The sequence below is a fragment of the Melozone crissalis genome, unplaced genomic scaffold, assembly GCF_028551555.1.
Source record: "Melozone crissalis strain CALT ecotype California unplaced genomic scaffold, PUWL_Pcris_2 ptg000016l_1, whole genome shotgun sequence".
NCBI classification, from domain to species: domain Eukaryota; kingdom Metazoa; phylum Chordata; class Aves; order Passeriformes; family Passerellidae; genus Melozone; species Melozone crissalis.
This window is the reverse complement of record NW_026535794.1, coordinates 33,693,986-33,715,003: the sequence shown is the minus strand read 5'-3', so window position 1 is coordinate 33,715,003 and position 21,018 is coordinate 33,693,986.

Sequence of the window (21,018 nt, the reverse complement as noted above, 5' to 3'; positions counted from 1 at the left end):
TCTAGGAAGATAAACTGGGACCAGCATGTGACACAAGCATGATTTTTACCCAAGTATGGCAGGAAGAAATAACCTGTCAATATATCATATTATGAGGTTATATGATTAATCATACCTATTGTTTTCATTCTAAGTGGAGGTAGATACATGAGAAGGACAAGACAGAAAGATATTTCAGATAGAGATAGCAGACAAGAGAGACAGAAGAAGAGTGATGGGGAAAGCATGAGAGAGATGCAATTACTTTTGAAGATGATTGGACAGATTCAAGTTCCACTTTGTATTAGTGTGAATTTTGAAGAGTTCCCTTGGGCTTACATGATGCTCTTTCAGGGTTTATGATGGGCAACTAAAGTCATAGGCAAGGTCATTGTTTCATGTAAATGTCATTCCACTGCAATAAAAAGTTGAATTTACCTGAGTTTGATAATTTTATTCTCACTTGGTTTTTAATATTAAAAAACCAATAATTTCAAAGAGTAAATAATTCCTCTCTGAGTTTAGTTCATCATACAATTTGCATATAATTGATTCCTCATTCAGCAATTTTCATGAGGCAAATCAGGAATATCTATGTCATTGTTAACAACTGGAGTTGGGCTTGCTAGCATCCTGATCTGCACTTGATTCTAACTGTCCACTTGCTTTTGTAATTGAAGAAATAGTCCCAGTGTAATTAATAATTTTTATATTGCTAACAGTTATGGGGAAGTGCTTTGCAATGAGATAAAGATTTTAAAATAGCATTACCACCATGTATTTCTGTTTGTGAAAAAATCCTATCTTATAGGTTTTTTGTCTCACAGCTATTACCTGTCACTCTCTTCATATTTAAATTCACCTCTGGTATTTTGGAAGAAAATGGTCCACATAACTTTACTGGGGTCAGTTTACTTGTTACTTACTTAAAGTTACCAGTTTGTCTGTTACTTAAATTATGGGACAAAAATCTGAGGTGCCTTTGTAAGCTGCCATAGCTGTTGCAAAAGAAGTATGTTGGCATCTTGAGATTTTGCATGGCTTCCTCAATATTCCCCCACTCATGCAGGGCTGAAAGAACTGTCTGAGCACCATTTTCAGCTGCTGTGAAGATTTCACGTGGTACTTGTAGAAACAATGATTTCAGTTAACAGTGAACAAATGCTGGAAATGTTTTGAAACCAAAGCTGGTGTGGGCTGAAGGCACTGAGAGGTCGCAACTGCCTATTTTGCTGATGCCAATTGATACCATCAGGAAACAATTTCCCATTATTACTACCATTTATAAAAAGCAAGAACATTGTTAATGTTGTAGTTGTTATTAATCTGAACAAATGTTAAGGGAAACAATTCTGTTTTAGTGCAGAGATGGTCCTGACACGTTTATGCATTGCTTAAACCCCATTGCTTTATATTGTAGGATTTCATCTCTCTGTGCTGGGTTGCCACATATTTTCTGGTGCTCAGGCAGATGATGCCTCAGCTAACCATAACTTTGGTGGTTTTCCTGATTCTTAATTACAGCAGTAAAAAGTTAAGAACAGTCTTGCTTGTCAAATGTTTTAAATTCCAAACTATTTTAAAGCAGCTTGCTGTATATAAAGATGTTTGTCAAGTCGAAGAAGCAGAGAACATATGCGATCCATTTCACAAAGTGAAATCTAAGGATTTACCTAAGGACACAGGAATGCTGTGAAGTAATATTTATAAATGTCACAGGTGTTGTGGTAATTGTAAATTGGCAGCCTTACATCATCCTGCTCTAATTGGCTTTGAATTCCAGTCCCTGCACAGTTATTTGAATGTCAATAATTTCATATCATGCTTGAAAGCAGAATGAAACAACTCTTTTAACTGGAGAAAAACAACCCTAGTGACTCACTCTGGTGCCTTCCACCACCATTTGGAGATGTAAGCTGGAAGGTCTGGGATTCTGGGGGCACCCAATTTTCATATGGGTGATGCTGGGTCATCATGCATGCCAGCGTATTTCCACTATTAGCAAAATGATCTGAACTCTTGCAAGAAGTAAAAACTCGTGAAACATATAAAAGTTATCTTCTTCAGTGAGTAAATAAAAGGTGGTATATAATAACCAGCTGTTGTATACTCAGTGGAAAAATTGCTTACATTAATTAAATTCTGTGATCTAAAAAATCATGGATGTCATGAAATGCAGACTTAAATGCGCTATAACTCTGTCCCATATGCCTGTGCTATAATGGGACACAGGAAAAAGTAAAGTGGATATGTAAGTCATGGATAAATAGAAACACCATTTAAATCCAAATCCAGAAATCATATAAATATGAGTTTGACTGTGATTTACCATGTTGAAGCATTATAAAGTGAATGGAAGTATTGGTATGTGTAAAAATTAAGCACATGCTTAATGCTTTCACTGGACCCAGGGTGCTCTGTCCTGTGAGATTTGTATTCTTAAATATGGAAAGAACTTCTGTGCCTACTGTCAGAAGCAGGCCTATCTAGATTATTTTCTAGATTTTGGAAACCTTAAAACCTTTACGACTTCTACATTCTGGTCTGATAATTCTTTTCAGAGTTAATAAAATGATGTCAAGAAAAATGCTTGCACATCTTAATTCATTAATTTCTTGGATCTGTTCCTAACTTTGCATTCCTCCCACAAGTCAACAGAAGTACCCACATAAGCAAGATTTATACCTTTATTATTAATAAAGGCATAAAAATACTATTTTCATTTAGAAAATTGAGATTACACAAACCCGTAGGCGGTTGCCTTTGTGACAAGGTTCATCTTATTTGCAACTGTCAAAGTGTTAAATAGCACATGACACACAGGGCTTTGTAACATGTACCTGATCTTAGATGAGAAATTATATTCTTGAGAGCGGCAGTACCTGCAAACACTAAGGAAACTCAAATTGCACAGCTGTGCTCTCCATAACTTTATTAAATATGTCCAGATGAAAATATTAATAGAGGACTAACCTCCTTTGCCATTGCATGCCTTCTTCTGGTAAGGAAGGGCAGCCTCCTTCCATTTGCTTTTAATGGGCTTTAATATTGGGAAAAAAATCTGGATACTGAGAAAATCAAATTAGTGCCTTCTTCAACAATTGTACAGAATTGACTTTCCATGCAAAAGAACTTTTCATGTCTGTTCATGTATTATTCTATCTATTTCAAAGTTGGTAAGTTCAGAGGAAAATCAAAAAGAGTAATTAATATTCACAACATGCTAGGAACCAAACCAGAAGTTAAGAAGCCAATATGATAGTTTGGGGATCTAGCTGTAGTGTCACATGAAATAAGGCATAGTCAGAGCATGAAGGAAAAAAAGTGCCTCTTTCCACAGACCCACACCTATTAAAAAACAGAAAGGTGCAATTTGATATGTCATAAAATAAAACTTAGATGGGTCATAAGAAAGAAGCTGAGTGAAAATCAAAATACAGATGCCGAGCTGAACAATATCATAATAAGACCACTGAACCTGCATTTTGTGGATAAGCTAGATAGAAATATAAAACTTCTAAGTGACAACTGATAAAACTTCTTACAGACAACTGATTAGGGGACACCACTACCTCTACCTTGGAGCATATTATAGAGAGGGAATAATTATGTACGACTGGAAGATCCAGTTCTCACATCCCCAAGAACCTGGATATTGATATCACTAGTTGCTCTAGAGAAACCACACAGACCATGAGATGATGAACACACTTGAAATCTGGACTTTTAATGTAGCAAAATAAGAACTTTATTACAGTGTACCTGCAATGCTTAGCACAGAAATTTGTGGGCAGGCTGCAAGCACAGGGAGGTGTCAGGAGCATGGGCATTTGGGGCTTCCCTGCAGTGATCTGCTGTGTCCTGCTGGCTCGCAGCACAGCATGGCACTTGCTGCTGTCCTCTGACAATTCACTGTCCCGTCCTCTTCATAGACAGCTGGAGGCCTCTGCTGTGCTGTTTTAAGTGTCTTGGCTCAAGGGCTGTCTTTTTAATCACACATTTGCCTTTTAGTCATACACCAGCTGGCACATGGGGTTCCTGTCACACACCACTAGCAGCCATTGGCGTTGTGGCAATACAAATAGTGTGGTTGTCCTTCATTTCACTCAATGTACTAGATATTTTCCCCAGTACTTTTGGAACCATTTATTAAAAAAAAGAAAAAAAGAAAAAAAAAAAAAGGTTGATTTCATAGTTGTCAAGGTTTAGGAGTGGTATTCTTGACTCAGTGCTCCCACCAAACCAGTACCAGCAGTTTCCTCTCCCCTCCAGTTGCTAGAACCAAAGGTAAAGATCACAGATTGAGCAAGAACAATTTATTGGAAACACCAATAAGATAAGAACATGAACAGTAACGGCAACAATATTAATAACAAAAGTGTACAAAGAGAGGGTGATTTATATGCAAAGTTCTCACCAAGTCTGGGACAATGAAAACCAGCCATGGATGGGCTCCTTACCCCCACACGGCTTTTTTCCACTGCAAGCCATGCCATTCTTCCCAGAAGCCAGAAAGTCTCTTACTTCTGAATGAGCTGAGGTGGTATAGAACAGCCTAGACACACACACACAGCACCAGGCTCCACCTCCACAAAGCTACTGGGAAAAAAAAAGCAATTTTGCCCTAGCCAAAACCAGAATAACACTGACTAAAATTTCAGACATGTTTTTCTAATTAATTAGATTTGTTTTCAGCTTGTAAAAATAAACAAAGATATACAAAGCCTTTAGATGGCTGGTTTTCCAAGGGCTTGAGTATATGTTACTGAAAGTTTAATGTTACTGGTAAAGGATAAATAGTCTTCTATGACAGATTATACATAAGGTTGCCTTGCAAATATTAAATAATTGATAGAGATTCAAATGGAGAATAAATAAAAACTGACATTATTTACTTGAAGTTTTCTTCCCTGCCTTGAAAAAGGAATTCCTATTCCCCAATGTATTTGGAAGAAGAAGGTAAATATGTTTGCTGCTTTCACATCCCAATTTTAGAGCTGATGGAAGGAAAGAAGCAGATTTTCATGGAACCCGTTCTCCTGTGCTGTTATAGCTTCTGTACTCCTTTAGATCCTTACCATGGCTGGTGGCTTTCCATTTCAAGAACTGGATCAAGATTAACAGGGGTGACAAATCACACTCCCCTTTGTCCTCACCCTGGCCTTGTTCTGCACTTACAACCATGCTGAAATTTTGGCATTAAAGGAGTATTCTCCGCTCCCAACAGTGATCAGTTTGGCTTTAGGGAGATTTTTTTGCATAATACAGGAGGGAGAATTGAACAACTGCACCCTAAAGGCAAATGAAGAATGCGAGGAACTGTGAAAACCAGGCAGTTATGAGAAGGCTGGGTATCACTGACTCTCAGACCACAAGTCTTCTGCTTCTTCCTTGCCTCCTGCTCACCAAATTACAAATACATCCCATTCTTTGATGTATTTGTAATTTGGTATCATCAAGCTTAGGAGTGGAGGCCAGCTGAATGCAGGAAGCATCACATACTCTGCTGTTGTTCACTGGAACTCCCACCTTCGTGGGCATGACTCCTGACTGATGCTGGTATTTTCATTGTGAAAATAAATACAGAAGAAAACACTCAGAGGCCATTCCCTGGCTGGCTGTGTTTCCTACAGAAATGAATTAGCAAAAAAATGAGGCAAATGTGATTGCACTTTATGTTGGTTTTCCTCCTAATAACTTTTGGGTCCGCAGGCCAATTTTGACTCTATTTGACAGAAGGTAAAAGGCTTTAGGATTATTACCTTCCCACAAAGCTGGGGAAAAGAAGCATCTGGATAGAGAAGATAAGGCCAAATGAGTGCCCTGCAGTTGGAAAAGCAAACAGATTCATTAAGCCTGACGGCAGCCTGCTGGCCACCAAGCACAGGCTACCTATGTCACTGCCTTTTCCTAAGCAAGTGTGACAGAAGGGAGGTGGGATGGAGACAGAGTGATTCTGAGCAGTACAGGAACACTTAACCAATATATAGAATATATTCCTGTACTTCTGACCAAGAAAGATTTTGCATAGTATGAAGTAATGGAGTCCATGAATTTTCAAACAAAATTGTAGTCCCGAGTGCTGATATTCTGTTGTGGACCATCCTAAAATTGGACCTGTGTATGAAGCTCAGATAAACATAGGTGAAATGAGGAAATGTAGGATAAAACCAGGAGAGAGGTAAAGTCTAGTGTTTTGAAGTACTTATAGACAATTATCTAAATCTATACATTGGCTTCAGTTGTTATGGCTTGATTTCCCTGGTTCTGAATATCTGAAGCACTCAGCAACTTATAATAGTATTCACATTCCAGTCAATGCTCATTAGGTGGCTAGATAAATGTGGAGATAAATGAATAATCCTAGATACTTGAATTTGGTTTTTAAATCTGATTTTCAGACTTCAGATTTTCATGATGAAAAGTAGAGACTCCTATCTGAAGCCATGGGCATCTGATCTTTGCAAAAATCATTTAAAAATGGCCAAGTTCATGGTTGGAAGTTACCCCTAGCTCTTCATTTTGGAAGGGAAGTGATTAAAAGGTTGAGTTTTACTGTGAGAGGTTATAAAGTGGTGAACATTTCTCAATAGAAATCTGCTTTCATTAGTCAAAACATTATCAGCAGACAGTCAATATTGGTGGTGCTACAGTATCACTGTATGAGGGAATTTATCCCTGGATGAAAGACCAAGAGACAAATTATTCAGCTCTTACCTCTACTGTGGCCTTAATTTTGCCACAGCCAAAAGTGTGGGGTCCACCAAAAGTCTTCTGTTTCCTTCCTCCTTCCCTTTGCATCCATGTGCTCTCCATGGGTGGGTTGTAAATATTTGGGCTTTTGTTACCAGAGTTCTATGGCAGTTCAGGCTCTTGAGACAGTGCTACAGAAGTGTTGGGAACTGTATGAGCTTTTAGGCTGACATTCCCTATCCAGAAAAACTGGTTGGGGAGGAATGTGTAGCCACACTCTTCCTAAATTCTCTTCAGGATTTTTGGGTCTGGCATTAAAATAAGAGAAACTTTTTCTTTAGGGGTTATTTTGGACTGAGACTATGTGGAGGACCCCACCTTAGGTCTCACAACTCATAAAAAATTTGAACAAAAAATAGTACTATAGAAGCTGAAATCTCCTATTATCCATAGAAACAAGAAAGCTGAATGTTTTTGGCAGAGGATCTGCTAAAAGCATTCCACAATGATTTGAAACTGAAATGCACTGCACAAAACCACTTTTTAAACTGAAAGTGGACACATTTAAACTGAACTTAAAACAAAAAAAGTGTTGAAACAGCAACGTTGTTTTTTTTACCACAGAGACACTGACAAAGGAGGAAGGTCTGTGTCATGATGAATTTAGTATTAAAAGGACATATAAGATAATTTTTTGAAGTAGCCTGTAATAGCCAACTTTCAAAAGGCTTGTAGCATGCCCTTGTTTGGAATCAAGATTTGACTACTAAGATTCTGGCCTGCAAAGACATTTAAATACCATTTTTCTATTTCCTGAATGCCAGTTAGACATCTGTTTAAGAGATGCACCTTTTTCAAATGAAACCTGTATTTTTATACTACATAAGACAGCTGAATGGGGTAATGGATATGTGGTGTCTTTCTATTTTGTGGTGTCTCTATTCACACCAAATCTCAGAACAGGAAGAGGTTTGATGCAAGGGAATATCTTCACATTTTCAGACTCTGAGGTAGACTCTTGGGTCTCATAGCAGTGAACAACCTCTTCCACTGAGATCTGAAATACAGATGTACAGTGTAGTAAAGGTGTCTCCCACTTCTGATGAGCTGCCCCATTTAGGGCTTAGCCCAATTATTTCATGTAGCTCTGTCCCTGTTGGCCCACGCTGCTTTGGTTTGCTCTTCTCAAAATATAAGTGCAGACTGTCACAAGGAGCCAGGGTTCTTTGGTATTTCCACACTTCTGTGGTACCTTCTGGTGTCCATAAATAAATAGTACGTGCTGCTCTTCAGCCCCAACAGAAGATTCTTTGTCAGTGTTTGTGTCATATTAGTTAAAAATATAAAAGTTGAAATACCTTGGAGGTGAACCTTACAGATCTGATCTGGAGATCTTCTCACAAAGGATTTACTATTGCTTCCTGCTGCACCAGCACCATGTTCTTGGTATGAGTGCCAGAAGAGTAAATAATGACATTTGTCCTCAGAGTGAAGAAAAAGAGAACAGAAAAGAGGGAAGCCTGAGTGCTCACTGCCCCTCTCCCCTTGCATGCTTCTGATGTTGAAATCTGGCAGCTTTGGTTTCCATGGATTTGTGTATGTGTGTGTGTGCTTGGAGACTGTCTTAATTTGCATGGTTCACTGCCAGGTGAGAAAGAGTAATGCCTGAATGTACAGAGCAAACATAGCTGGGGTATCAGACTACAGCTTGCTGGAACAGATTGAAATGGTAGCTGCTCAAGACTTGCAGGCCCTTGGCAGGGCTGTAAAAATACAAATAATACTAAAGGGAGGGAGACATTCTGACCCCAGCAGCAGCAGGATGTCTTTGTGTGCAAGTTCATCCAGGATCTGACTGACTGTCTCGTAAGGTCCATGTGGAACGTGTGAAGATTTGCAGTAATCCCTTACTGAAACAAGACAGCAGACTTGACAGCCAAAAATGGCTCTTGCAGCAGAACCCTGGCAAGGCAACAAGCCTGAGCACAGTTCCATATGGACCTGAGCTATCAGCCTTTCATGTAGCTTGGCTTTAATACTAATGCCTGAAATAATGCCCTCCTAAGATCAGCAGACCTAACAATTGATCAACCAGCCAGCCAAGGGAAGGAATAGAACAGAGCTGTGGCCATTCAGCCGAGCTGGACAGTCCCACAGCCAGCCCTCAAGGCTGGATTCTGGCTGAGATGCCTGAGCCCTGCCCCAGGTGTGGTGTCAGACTCAGAGGCACCGCTAGCAGGCTCTCCCTCCCCTTCTCATTTCACACTTTCATGCTGTCAGTGTTCCCTCTTTATCCTGCTGGTCTCTCAGCAGCGGGACAGAGTCAGCCTGCTGAGCTGAGCCCTGCAGGTTGTGAGGGCAGAGCCTGTGAGCGTCACAGAGGGGACAAGTCTCCAGCATCCAGCACTGCCAGACAGGACCAATCTACATCTTGGTTTGTAGGCAGGGATTAGTCTGGCAAAATTATTTTAGCCTGGGATTTTCTCCTGATCAAACATATTATGCTGTAAAGTCACTAATTAATTTAGCTTTGAGTCAACTGCACCAATGTAATTTATTTTTGCTCTATGGATAAGGATTTGGAGGATGGAGAACACTGAAGTTTCCCAGTTGTTTCACACCAAAAAGGACAAGCCTACTTGTCCTTTTTGGTATTTGACAGGATGAAGGGGACAGCCCAAGCAGTGTGTCCCAGTCCTGCCCATTGCCTGACTTCACACTTGCAGCTGGTAGCCCTTCTCTTCTGTTCTCCTCAGGATTAACAATTTCTTTCTGCAGCACTTTGTCCAGTGAATGCAGCCCCAGCTACTGCACCAGCAGTGTAAATACAGCCAGAATATGGCTTCTGTATGAATGCATTTGTGTGTGCGCATGCACATATGTGTAAGAGTGCAACAACAACAATCCTACGAAAATTTCAATATTTATAGCAAAAGCAGAGAACTTAATAAGCCAAGCTTTCAGATTAAAAAAGAAAGGTTAATCACTGATATTTAACACGGAGCATTACTTAAAATAAAACCCAGTTTACAATAAAAAATAGATGAGGGGTTGTGCAACTTTGGTGTGGTAAGTGGAAAACGACCAGTTTGAAGTCATGCAGCCCTCACTCTTTGGCACAGAGTTAGCTCCCTTGCAAATACAGCCCCACATTTCCTTTTGTAAAGAAATGTCGTTTTGGGGGGCAAAAGGAAAATATGAATGCCACTCTGGAGCAGCACTCCTGGACCCAGTCCCCTATAATAGGCCTGGAAAAACAGGGCAGATGATGTCATGGCAGCTGCTGATTGTCTGACAGACAGTTTCCGCAGCGCAACATGAGGCCCTTTGGTCTCCCTGTCAGGGAGATTGGCAGCTGAATGGCACCAATGAGCGCTGGACTGTATTCCCTCTGGGAATGCTGCCCTCATTGATGGACAGAAAGCAAAGGGAAAGATTGTCTTTGAACCTGAAAAGAATCCCCTTTTTTCTTCCTAAAGCTCCTGCCCCCGCTCTCTGCAGCTCTTTTTTCATCCCCTTTTTTTAAAGGTGTTTTGTTCTACAGCAGTTACTGAGCTTAATGGAACTGAATGACTTTTCCCCTTCACAATCTGTCAGTCAAAAGCTCAACTCCAGAGCTGTTAAATGAAGTCCTTTCAGAGTCAGACAGAGGAAGAATGTGTCAGTCATCCAACAGACCCTGTTGTGTTTTAATCTGTCAGAGGGGTGATAGGGAGAGCAGCCGGGCTCGGCAGGGGCACGTTCCCAGCAGCAGCTAAGAGGCCCTGACAAATCCAGGTGCTGGAGCCAAGAAGTCAACTGGTCATAAACACGGCGAGCTATGGAGCTCCGAGCCCCCAGAGCTCGGCTTTGCAGTCGCCTGTGAAATGTTTGGGCAAACTTTCAGCAAAGGTTCCACTGTGAGCATTCCTAGCAGAAAGCCAGCCTTTAAGCACAGGATGGGTCTGTGTAAGGCATGGCTTTTGAATTAATATAACTCTTAACTAAAACACTGGAGACAGTAATCCTCCAGATGAAATGCATTTAGATAGGCTGTGATGCCAAGTAATTTCTGCTGAATTACCTTAATTTTTTGAGTTTCCCCCATTATATGGCATTCCATTAATCTTACCTATTAGGTTAAGACTGATGTGCAATTTGTTCTGGGGCTGAACAGTTGGTCCTATTCACTCAAGCGCTGGCGTTTCACTACACATTATGAGAAGTACCCACTGTTGCTCTAATAAGAATAATGATCCTTTACTTTCATTTCAAGGGTTTGCTATTTCATCTTTTTTTTTTTTCCCAGTGAGGGAGTAGATTTAAACAAACAGCTCCTGTTCTTATCAGATCTCATAGGAAATGTCTTTTGCCTGTTTTTACAGAGATGGCAAACTGTGGTTCAGCACACAATGTAGTTCTGTGTTACTGTGGCAGCTGGACTCCTGATGCACTCAAATATGCTGGCTTTCCATCTGTAATAAAGTGGGTTTATGAAGTGGATTTGTGTTCCCTGCAGGGCTGTTGCATTTTCCATCCAGTTTTGCATACCTGTGCTCTGATGCCAGGCCCAGCAGAGCTGGCAGAAGGGATTCCCTGCTTGGGAAGGATGCTATATGGGATAGCATTTTCTTTCCCAACCTGTCTGCCTGTTCACTTGTCTGCAAAACTTGGGAGAACCAGTGGCCTCTCACAGCTTGTCATTTGCTAGTTTAGACAGTCTATCCTGCTAGTATTAGCTTAAAAGCTTCAGCAAAATGCATTTTCTCTGCCTTCTCCCACCATGTCCCCAAAAATTTGCCATGCATTTGCTCAGAATGAAGATCTATCTATCTGTGGGACTGCAATCAGTCCTGGGCAAGGACTCTTTTGGAGTTTCAGCTGCTTTCAGAAACCTGTCTTTCATCAGTGCAGATAAGCATGGCTATAGAAAGTGTCACTGCTGTAGAAAACTGCCTATTCTGGTTTTCTAAGAGGTTAAGCTCAGAAATGCAGGGCTTGCTTGGACAGAGTCCTAAGAGCAGCACCTGACTGATACAGTGACAGAAGAGGTTTACAGTGTTGACAGCTCTTAACATCAATTTTCAAGTCGGTGGATGTGTCCTAGGATAAACAGAGTGCTTTCCTTTCACTGAACTAGATCAACAACCAGAGCTAACAGCCAGTGGGGTACAGAGCCCTTGCAGGGATGTAAAGGTGTGTAAGGAGTCACCTCTCCCTGGTCTTGACTTGTTTCCTTTCACAGTCAAAAGAAAATATAAGAGAAAGGTCCATTTTTTGAAAACTGCCTAGGTGCCACTGTATAATTTAGTTGAGATTTGCTCGAGGTGGAGAATAACCTGAGGTCATCCTGCTAAGCCACATAAGAGTCCCAAAAAGGATGGTAAGTTGAAGTCATTTGCATTCGGCTGCCGAAAGTTCTCTGCATCTGTTTAGATGGAGAACTTGTGTTCTCCAGGAGCCAAGCTGGTTTGCCAGGTAACTGAGTTAGTAGGATATCTGCTCTGTATCTGCTGTGCCCCAAAGGAAAGTGCTGCAGTGTGCCTGGGATGGCCAACACAAATCCATAAGAGGGGAGCCCACATGGGCTCTCCTTCCATCTGTCACTCAAGACTAGGCTTAGGGTGGAGGAGGTGTGGGAGGGCATGAATGAATGGAGTCTGTTGTCATGTAGATTATTTATCCTCAATGTGGAGGAGTAATTAGGCCTAGAGGGCAGTCCATCACTGTCCTCAGGCTGGAGACGGACTGGCTCCTCTTCCAGCCATGCTCGGGAAGAAAACTGTGCCGCACACTGGGCCCCGTGCGGAGCACAGGGTGATGGTGCATCTTGATGTGGTCAGAAAGGTCATCATCCCCACTGAAAAGCAAGAGAAGCCCGAGGAGCACTGGCTGACAAAGGCGGTGGCCTCTTGTCTGCATACGGACAGGAATGTAATTGCTGAACATAAGCTGTCCTTGTTTCACGGAGAAGGATCAGACAGCCCCGTTGGGGTTCAGCTGATCTGAGGGAAGGCATGGCCCTTTATGTGTATTGAAAACCTCTCTGTAAAGAAAGGCTCCTTGAACAGTGCCGTAGCTGATAGCTGAAACAAAAACCCAGCCATGCTGCCTGGGCTAGCCTGCAACATGGGCTGCAAAATGTGGGAAACAGAATTTCTGAACTCTCAGAATGCACTGAGATCTTCCCAGGCTGGTTAGTGTCCTTGCTCTTTTTATTGTTTTTGTTTGTTTGTTTGGTTGGTTAGTTTTTGTTTTGTTTTGTTTTGTTTTTCTCAGATCCATAACTTACAATGAACTAAACAAATTTCCTTTGCCTGTAGGTCTGGTTGTTGTATGTTTTCAAGTACATGTGGTATAATCCCATGTGCATGCAGGCAAGAAAAATATAATTCCATTGATAGGAATGCACGATATATCAGTTTGGATGTCTGTCTATGCTGTCTGCATGCTCAGCCATGGAAAATCTTTGGGCTCTAGCAGCTTTGTCACTCACTCAGCTAAATAAGTTTCGAGCCATCTCAACATCTGCTTAAAAGTGGCTGGACTGCCACTGAATTGCAAAGGTTCAATTCAACCCATATAAATGGAAATTTTTACTGCTGGCATAAAAGCATTTACAAGCTGAGACATATATTATAATGGGAATGAAAATAAACCCTTAAAAATATCTGCACCCCATTTGTTCAGGCTGTGCCTGAACGTTCCCATGCTGAGAAGCACTTCTTGCCATTTATTAACTGTGACTTCAACTAGAAAGTGAAGCTGTTCATTCAAATAAAGTGCATTCCTGGGTCTCCTACTGGAATAGCTGTCATTTTGCTGAAGGGCTGTGTCTCAGTGACACATATGCCAGCAGTAATGGCTGCCCGATGGTGCCATGTCCCTATACATCCAATATTCCCCACTCCTTGCACTGATGCTGAATGAAAGCCCTAAAACTCCCCTGTGAATTTCCCTCCAAGGAAGACACAAAATATTTTTAACAAGGGTGTTGCTACTTGTTTTCAAATGTTTGCACACTGAACTTTCTTGAAAAAAATCTGTGAACCCAGACAATCAAATAGTCATAGTCACACACACACACATTTAAACACAGTTGTCCCTGAGCACAATCTGCAGCTGCACAACCAATTAGCAATATGTGGGTGGGTGGGAGAAGCCATTCAAAACTTGTACTTTTATGCCCAGAAGGGTTTGTATGTGTGTGTGCCCCTGGTAACCACAGAGGGGAAAAAGTGCAGGTGTTCCTGTTTTCAAAATAGTGCCTACAAAATCAGAGACCAGGTCAAGAGCCCAATGAACAAGAGATCCTTCCTTCATTCATTTCCTCAAGTTAAGCCCTAATGTGCTACAAACTTCTTCTGGTTATTGTTAAAGGGGAATGGAAAGTTTCACAAAATCTCTCTAGTAAAGAAGCTTATATTACCCCTAAAAGGAATGGGGGATGGTGGGAGCAAAGACCCTCATCTGCGAATGGTGATTTCAAGCAGTGAGCTTGGAAGCCCTGCTTTTAATCCAGGAATTTAATTTCAAACAGGTGCTGCTGTCTGTCCTGTTTGGGACCTGAGAGGATTTGAGATACTGCTTGCTCCAGGGAAAAGCTTGTGCAACTTTTCCTGATGCTTGAAGGTGGCAGCTTCAGATGCCTTGGAAGGGAGAGGCTGGAGCTTGGCGCAGTGGTGAGAAGGGGTAGGAGGCTGGGGGAGCAGGGGCCAAGTGCTGGGTTTCAGTGCTGGGTAACATGTGAGCTGCAAGCCTGCTGCTGTAGGTAGACCATTCTCACTTCTGTATGGGAGCTGGAATACTCATCTTTTGCTGACATTTCCCACTTGGAGGTCTGCAGATCATGAGGTGGCATCTTCTTCTCCCAAGTGATTGAACTACCCCCACCTGACATCCCTCCCAGGGCCTCGAGCTGTGCCTGGGCCCACACAGCCATATTCTTTCAAGGTGTTTAAGCCTCTTTTCATTAAGTTTGCCCCAGTTGTTCTGATGCTGCTCTTGACCCTTGCTGTCAAGTGTTATAGCAGGATATTAAACTGGCACCCTCTGTTACACGTTAGGAAAACAGCCATGAAACCGGAGAGCTGGGCGGACACACTTTCTGCAGCCTGTCAGTGAGGGAGGGCATCCTTTGAACAGCAGACCCCCTCCTCTCAGTTGGGTGAAGTGGGATGCAGCCCTCAGCCCCTACAGGGACAATCCCATTGCCTTCCCATGAGCTGCTGCCTTTGCCTTTGCCTTTGCCTTTGGGATGAGTGGCAGCTGTACCATCACCCTCCTGAGGACCATCACCCTCATGAGGGCAGTGGGACCTACAGGATATCCCAGTGCTGGGGGCTGGGAGCTGGCCCGGCCCATCAAGGGCTCTTTGTTTCTGCTTCTTTTTTGTGTGCAAATAATTATAGGTGCAATTTAAGTAACCTCCATGTCTCACTACTTGATTTGAAGGCACAATTAAGTACCTAGACATATAAATAGCCTAAATTGGACCTTTCAGTTAATATTTAGAACAGCAATAGGGGCAGGTTAGGAAACTTTGACCTTGTACCTGAAAATTAGCTATACTGTACATTTCAACTCCCTAACTCATTGAAACCTTATAGACCCTGGCTTCTAGTCAAACCTCTGAATGTCAGCCTTGCTGACTAGGAGTACATGTCCTCTGGGGACTGTCCATTGTGCAACAAAATGCCCTTCTAGAAGAATTAGTATCACCCTGTCATTCTATTTGTTCCATCAAAAGCAGCAAAGTGTGGAAGAAATTTTCCTTTCCCCTGAGCTTGTGTTGTGAGATCATTTTGACAATCCAGTGTGTCCACCATACCTTTCTTGGGTGTGCTATCAGCTCCAGTGGTGCAGCTCAGTGAACATCCTGGAGATGTGGATGAGCAGTTCTTGCTCAAAAGGTCCTGGTAATGTTTGCTTGTTTTATCTAATAATTTAGGTAAATAACAGTGAGCATAGCGAGCAGGTACACCAGAGTGTAACCTTGCCTGAGCTGCATGAAAATGCGGAGATCTCCACTACTCCAGTACATCAGACTCTTAGAAAAAACATTTTGCAGAGAATAAAAAATCCAAAAATATCTGAGCTGTTCAGCTGCCTGTTAAAGAGGACACCAGTACTGGATTCAGTGGGATCAAAAAAAGGTCCTTCAGCTGTGCTTTTAAAACAAACAATTTCTTCTTTTGGCAAAATCCAAAACTCATTGTGAACCTTTGAACTCAGCAATAATCCACAACAATGCTTCCTGGGAACTGCTGTTCTTATGAATAGATGTAGCCATCTGGATAGGGCTAGCTATTGTTAAACATGATGTTTATATGATGTCATATGCACCTATGCCTCTATAAAGAAAGAAATGCGTTTTTCTGCACCAGTGATTTTGTATTTTGAGAGCTAACACAAGATTTTTCCACCCTTTTATGATTAATGTATCCTTTCTCAACCATTCTCTATCAGAGCTATGAACTCTTTAAAAAAGCTGCATCTGTAGATCACTATCTAATATTTATGAACATTCATCGTCTTTCTTTGACCTGGAATCTCCCAGAGGTTCTCAGATCACTGGCTGAAAACCAGAAGGTAGGATATGTGGGAAAATGATTCTGTGAAGCTTTTAATGCTCCTTTTGAAGGGAGCATCAGGCTACACCCCAATCTTTCACTGGATGCTGGTGAACCACAAGAGTAGGGGCAGCATTTGCTCTGTGTTCTTTGTGCAGAGTCCTTTCCTAACAGGCCAGCAGTGTTAGGAAAGGATTAGGCAAGACTTGGCGCTGTTTTAGACTTTGTGTGCCCAGCTTCACTAACAAACAAAACTTCAGTAATTATTTTGCAGCACAACCTGACCATAGGTTGTGCTTCCTGTTATTTCCGTCAGCCCTGAGGGTACCCAGATGTCAGCTGGAAAATAATCTCCATCAGTGGGCTAAAGCCTACAGTAGGGCCCTGCTTTTGTTCCTGCACACACACAGTGCTCAAGGCACATGGGCCCTTGGCACAGGCTTGCAGGTTCCTGGTTAGTGGGATGTGATGCCCAGGCAGGCCTTGATGTCCACCAGGACCTGGGAAATGTCTTGGCTCTTCAGAAAAAGGACAGATTGGGAGGGATTGTGGGCTGAGAAGCATGGCAGGGCAGCCTGCACCATCAGCATGGTTTTAATTTGACTCCCAATATGCAGGGCAAGATTTCATGGCCTCCTTTGCTGCTTGCTGCTTAGTCCATGAAGTCACTCTTCCTTTGCAAAGACTCATTCTGCCTCAATAAATAGAGTTTTCCACTGCCATTGTTTATTTTACTGGGGGGGAAGCTCTTCGTGTCACCTTTCCCTTTTTTAATTTTGGCCTCTTATGGACTACATGCTGGTTTGCTAAACCTGCCAATCTGAATGAGTAGCCCAGGGAATACAAGTTCCTATGGGATAAATGCTCTAACTTATGACTCATGGACTAGAATAGTAAAAGCTGATGCATAAAGGGCCCTGGGCACTAGCATACCACTGGTGTTTTAAATTTATCTTCTTCAAATGAGAAAGATGTTTTTCTTCAAGACATACAAAAATATACCAGCTCAGTGCAATCTAAATGAAGTTATGTGGGAACACAGCTCTGCTCTGTATTGCCAATCTTTTGTGTTTATATATAATTTTCCATAGGGCATTCCTGTCTGTAAAAGCACTCAGAATGCTTTCCTGTGGACTCCTTTTGACTGGCAGGAATACTAGCAGCCCTAAGTGTCATGTTGTTCATTTGTGCACAGTGTTTTTACAGCTATTCAATAGCATCTGTGAGTCATTTGCCTGCTGAGCCTCAGCTCCTGGCGTGTGTCAGGTAGAGGTCTCAGGCAGGCAGGGAGAGGGAAGGAGGGCTGGCATCTGTGACAAGAGGTGCCCAGCTGGCAGCTGTGGTGCAAAGGGAGTGTGGCTGCTGTGGTCAGCTGCCCTGTCTGCATGGGTGTGACCCCAGGGAAGGTGTCAGAGGGTTTGACCCGTCAGTTCCTCCAGGACAAATGAAGTGGAAGGGAACTGTTGACTGGTGGATCCCTAATTCTCTCTTACCACCCCAAGAGTTGTTTAGAGAAGTGGCTCCCTTCCCAAGAAAAGGGTGGGTGACTTCTCTCCCAGAGTAAACTGAAGAAAAAATGGATTCTGTCTGTTGCATCTGGATATCTGGTCCTTCCGTTTACTGCGGTTGACTGGCAGGTGAGCATTGCCTGTCTCTGCAGACTCACACATCACTTTGCACAGATTTATTTTCAAGACTTACGTGTTGACTTCCACAGAGAGAGATCTTCTAGGAAGGCAGCACTTTTTGAAGCCATTCTGCTGTGCACCCACTCAAAAATTTAGCACTTTTTTCCTGAGACTTGCCCAACTGAAGGTCCTAGCTGTGCTTTGAGGAAAAGGCTGCCCTTGGCTCTAGGTGAGATGCAGTCAATGTTTCCTGGCAGTGAGGTGCTGCAGAGGAAGGGAGAGTGGAAGGGGCTAACCTGGGTTTAGCAGTCAAATCCAGAGGTGATCCAAGGGAAAGCATGCAGCCTGCCTGTGGGGCAGAAACCCCTCAAAGATGGGGGCAAGGGCGAGCCAAGCCAGAGGGACCTGAACATGGAATGTTCCTGTCCAGAGCCCCATCTTGGCAGCTGCCATCAGCAGAGAGCCCCTGGGCTGATCATCCTTAGTGAGTCATTTGTGACTTTTAACAGTGAAGAAAAATATTTATTTCCCTTGTTTTCTCTGAACCTCCATGGATTTTTATTCTGGAGGAAAAAGGAAGGGAAAGGGGCAATTTGTGTTTAGCCATGAGGGAGACAGTGCATCTAGTTCTTGAAATTTCATGTGTAATTTAAAGTGAAAAGAGGAAAAAGCAGATAAGTACAACACTGTGCCATGCTAGGCATTAATAGTGCTGTAGAAAGAGTGAAAAAAAGCACATTTTTTCCAGAGTTATTCACATCTAATCCTTGGACAAAATTGCTCTGCATGACTTACTCATTCCTCTGTTTTCCTTGTCATACTGAGTTCAATGTCACACAGGCTCGAGAGAATAAACATTCTATAGATTTTGGGCAATTTATAGAAAGGGCAAAGACATGAAAAAAGAATAGAAGGATTTCATAAAAATTCACAGACTGCAAAAAATGTTTTAAAATATGTCAGAACCTCTGGATCATCAAAAATATTCTAAAAATTTCCTGAAGTCCAGTGTCTGCTTTCTCAACCACTCTTTCTTGTGAGATTCCAGCTAGACCAAAAATAAAATTACCATCTGGGTTGGTTTTGGATGCAGTTTACAGAATGGGTATCTATGACAGATGAAGAACTGAATGTGAATGTGAAAATGTCTTAGATTTCAAGTTCATGTTTTTGTGATCTCCACTTGTAAGTTTAATTGAACTGTTTCAATTTCACAATCAGAGGCATTAGAAAAATACTGTCACTTTTCATGTTTAAGACCACAGCTGATGTGAATCCAATATTGGTCTTGAAACTCTAGTGAAAAGCTGAAAAAGAGCAAAAGGAAATGATGAAAAGTTCTTATGTTCTCAATTATTTATTCACTGTTTTCCCCCCTTCATTTTCACTCCAGGGATAGTAATGAGTTTTACGAATGTAAGGTGTCAGCTATAGGCTTTTCTGTTGAAACCTCTAAATTTATGGCTCCTTGGGGCATTACAGGCACGGATAATGCATAATTTACAAACAGACTTGAAACTTTCATCTTCCTTTTCCCACTCCTTTTCAGAGCTTTTTGTTCAAGGAGTGATTTGTTTTGCTGTAGTGGAAACCATATGCTCTTCCAAATCTCAGCGGAGTATAGAAATTCTGCAACGTTGCCAGATGTTGCTGAAGAAACTTCACCTGACATAGAATTACACACACTTCTTTTCTTCAGTCAAAACCATCTTCTAAGAGAGCATTTCTTTCTGAGCTATTTGGTAGTGGGCAAGAGAAGACTGAATCACAGCCAGTTGCAGCAGGTACAGTCCCAGCATCGGACTCCTGAGGTCTGTTCCTTGTTTCTGGTGGGGTAGGAGCTGGGAGTTTACTGATCCATCTCACAAAAAGATAGGTCAATACTCTTAAATGGGAATCCTGCTTCTGGCATTGATTCCACTTTGTCACTAAGGACTTACCATATTGGATAAAACCAGTCTAGTTCAGGGTTGGTGTGGCCACGCATTTGTGTGTGTGCTGGGGAGCAGGGTGGCAGAAACGTCACAGTTAAGCTGGTAAGAGTTACTTTGGCTGAGCTCTCTGTTATTTAACAGTTAGCATATGATTTGAAATAAAAGATTTTTGTTCTCCCTCTTTTGTTCCCTAACAGATTTTAAAACACTGGATGCTCTTTTAATTCTAAAAATTCCCTTATTCTGATGAGTGTCTGCATGACTGCTTTTCCTTGCAGCCATAAATCAGTGTTGAGGTGTTTAGGGTATGAGGGTGGGGGATGAGATTGTCCCTTCACTGAAAAATGCAAAATTGTGAGGAGAACATCCAAGCCCAGAGATGCTGAAGCAACAGAGGTTGAGCAGAACTGCACAGAGTGTAAATCCTTATACAACCAATTTATTCCCAAACTGAATAGGACTTGGGTTTCCCAGGTACTTTTGTGGACTATTTAATTGCAGGTTGTGGATCCCCAGAAATCTGGTAGAATCCAGTGGTTTGGTAACTGCTTCAGAGACTGCCATTTAGGCTACATCTAAAGTGTGATGTCAGTAATCTGAGAATTGTGTCAACAACATGGCTCTACCTTCACTCCCTAGTGTGATCAAAATGTTATTTCATCTTAGAGTTAACTGGGAGCTGCCTTGAACATTTGTGTGGCCATGGGGAGTCATGAGCATCCCAGCTGCATTACCAATGGAGTCGTGCCTTCCTGTACTGTCTTTGGGACAAGTAGGGGCTGAGACCTGCATGTGGCTCTTGTCACTCGGTTAAAGATGTTCCCCTCTGCCTCCCATTGATGGATCATGGGCATTTTGGGAAACTGGCCAGCTGGTGAATCCTCAAACTGCTTTGTGCCTCACCCTGAGGCTGTCCCTGCTCCATTTTTGTGGCACTGCCTGCACTGCTGGGACACCGGCGCTTTGGCTCTCACATCCACCCAAGCAGCTGAGACAGCTGTGAACATCCCCTTCTGGTTTGCACAATGTCTTAAAAGTAATCATTCCCAGCCTTTGTGGTCATGCTGCCTACAGTACAGTTATCTCCTTCAGGGGACAGGCAGCACCGATAAGGAAAACACATACAGATTTTGTTCACTGCTCTAGTATGATATGGGTCTTTCCCAGGATATTTGAGAGAAACAGCGCAGGAAACTTTCTGAAGGCAGTGCCCCCCATCCATCTTCCTCTGGG